Here is a 3,207-nt window from a genome sequence, read left to right on the forward strand (position 1 = left end):
AAGTTGGAAGAGTTGACCAAGGCTTGACTTTTGAGTAAACGACCTCAGAATCATGATTTGAGGGTTCCAATAGGTTCGTATGATGATTTCGGACTTGGGCGTATGTTCGGGTTGATTATCGGGTGGTCCTGGAGCATTTCAGCGCTTATTATGGAAAGTTGGCATTTTGAAACTTTAAGAATTCTTTAGTTTGATTTGAAGTGAATTTTGGAGTTATTGATGTCCGTTTGGGGTTCCGAGCCTTAGGATAGGTTCGTATCGTGATTTGTTACTTGTACGTAAAGTTTGGCGTCATTTTGGAATATTTAAGTATAATTCGAACGCGTTCAGTGAAGTTTAAAGGGTTGAAAGTTTAAAGAAAGGTTTCGATCGTCGATTCCTAATTTTGACATTTTTTGATGTGATTTGAGGCCTCGAGCAGGTCTGCGTTATGTTATGGAATTTATGGGTATATTCGGACGGGGTCCCGAGTTTCTCGGGTGAGTTACGGACGTGGTTCGGATCGTTTCGTTGCATGATTTCTCTGCTGAAGGGGTCTAGTGCTGGTGCAGTCGCTTCTGCGGAATTTGGTCGCAAAAGCGGGTTGCTCATCGCGGAAGCGGGAAAAGGCTGGGTGGTGAAGGATCGCAGAAGCGACGTTTGGACCGCATCTGCGAAGGCGCAGATGCGGCTTTTTGGAGCGCAGAAGCGAAGGGGAGCGCAGAAGCGATGGTCGATTGTCGCACCTGCGATGTCGCAAGAGCGCAACATTGTCCGCTGGTGCAAATGGGCGGCCTCCAGCGCTTTTCGCAGAAGCAAACTTTTTGCCGCAAAAGCGGCCAATAGCTTCGCAGATGCGAAGATTGCCTGGGCAGAACATATATGTTAGCCAAATCGAGTTTTTGGATCATTTCACCTCATTTCTCTCATTGGAGTTGGCCTTGGGGGAGATTTTGGAGTGCTATTTTTATCATCGTTCACGGTAAATGATTCCTACCGTTGTGAGTTAAATACGTGATTTACATATGGAATTTAACATGAAAAATTATGAAAATTGTGGGATTTTAAGAGAAAACCTAGAAATTGGTATTTTTGGATTTTTACCACGAAATTGGACGTGAAATTTGGAATAAATTATATATTTGAGTTTGTAACGTTATGGTAATGTTATCTTCGAATATTTTCGGAATCTGAGCACATGAGCCCGAGGGTTGACTTTGTTGACTTTTCGAGCGCAGTTGGAAATTTTTACAAAATGATTAATTATGAGTATTAGAGTATATTTTTATTAGTTTGCACATTGTTTGACTAGTTTCGGATTGTTTGCCATCGGTTTGAGGTGTTAGAGAGACGTCGGAGTCGGTTATGGAACTTCGGAGCGAGGTAAGTCTGTTGTCTAACCCTTTGAGGGGAAATTTAACCCTTAGGTTTTATTCTTATTATATTCTACATGTTGTGGGTGCTACGCACATATGAGGTGACGAGTGTCCGTACGTATGCTAGAATGTTTTATTATGTCCGGGTAGACTTAGGTTCACGCCATGCTTTAATTGTACTAATTGAGTTATCCTTGCCTGTTTATTCCCTTTATTTTGCATTACGACCTGAGACTAGGCTTGCATAGAGTGACGAACTCGCTATTGTAGAGATTCAACGAGCTACTTTATTAGCCGCAGAATAATTGTGCTCTCCCCTACGAATTTCTCCCGCGTTGTGTATTTTCATCGAAAATCTTTCTTAAATTTCATAACTCACACGTATATTGGTGAGTGGGGTCAAGGACCCATTAAGGCTTCTTATTCTAATAGGATCGGTCAATTCACCTCGGCGGTATCATATTCAAACAGGATCGGGCCATTCGCCTCGGCACTATCATATTCTTACGGGATCGGGCCGTTCGCCTTGGCGATATCATATTCTTACAGAATCGGGCCGTTTGCCCTCGGCAGTATCATATTCTTATGATATCGGGTCGTTCGACTCAGTAGTCTCATATTCTTATGGGATCAAGCCGATCGCCTCAGCAATATCATATTCATATGGGATCTGGCTATTAGCTCGGCAATATCAGATTCTTACGAGATCAGGTAGTTCGCCTCGGCAGTATCATGTATCATATTCTTATGGGATCGGGCCGTTCGCCTCGGCAACTTCATGAAACACTCTAATCGGACCAGGTCGTTCGCCTCGGCAGAATCGTGCGTAATATTTGAGAAGATGCCAGTGTATCCGTGAATTTTCCTAATTTGAATTGTGACGACCTATCTGGTGGGGACTATTTTGTATATATATATATACTCCGGTTGAGGAGGTAACCGATAATTGAGAGCTTGTGTGTTACTATTCAGAGGAGGATGTACCACGTACCTATATTTATTTACACTATTTATTTACGATGCCTCATTCTTGTTTACTTTCTATTGTACTTGATTTATTAAACCACTAGTAAGTGTCGATATCGACCCCTCGTCACTACTTCTCCCGGGTTAGGCTAGATACTTACTGGGTACGCGTTGATTTACGTACTCATACTATACTTCTACACTTATTGTGCAGGTATATATTTCTGGTGGTCTTTTGGGCGCAAAGGCGCAGCTATTGCGGGGACTTTACGGTGAGCTACATCCCATGTTACGATCCGCCGCATACAGAGTCTCTATCAGAATTATTTATATTTTTTCTTGTCTAACTTGTATTCCAAACAGATGTTGTATTGTTATTGTACCTTCTAGTAGATGCTCATTCACTTGTGACACTGGATTTTGGGGGTATTCTAGAATTTGGTATGGATTGTTTTACATTGATACACTTTCACTTATTATTTTAACGAAATTGTACGTAACTACGATTTATTTTAATGCACTGACCTCTCTATCTAAGTAAGATTCATGATTTTAAAAATAATAAAATGGATAATTAAGTGTTGGCTTGCCTAACAGCAACGTTGGGCGCCATCACGGCCTATAGTAGATTTTGGGTCGTGACATAAGTGTATTCTACACAATGTGAGTTTAATACATAGATTATGGGTAGATTTTAATATGAAAAATTGTAGAAATTTTACTATTTTGTTGAAATACCTAGGTTTTGATAAAATTGGGATTAGACCACAAAAATGGTTATGGAATTAAGTAAAAATTATATATTTGTGTTCCTGGTATTATGGGTAATAATTATTTACAAATATTTCCAGAATCCGGGCAAGTGGGTCCGGGGATAAATTTTATG

This window comes from Nicotiana tabacum, chromosome 22 (assembly GCF_000715075.1).
Source record: "Nicotiana tabacum cultivar K326 chromosome 22, ASM71507v2, whole genome shotgun sequence".
NCBI classification, from domain to species: domain Eukaryota; kingdom Viridiplantae; phylum Streptophyta; class Magnoliopsida; order Solanales; family Solanaceae; genus Nicotiana; species Nicotiana tabacum.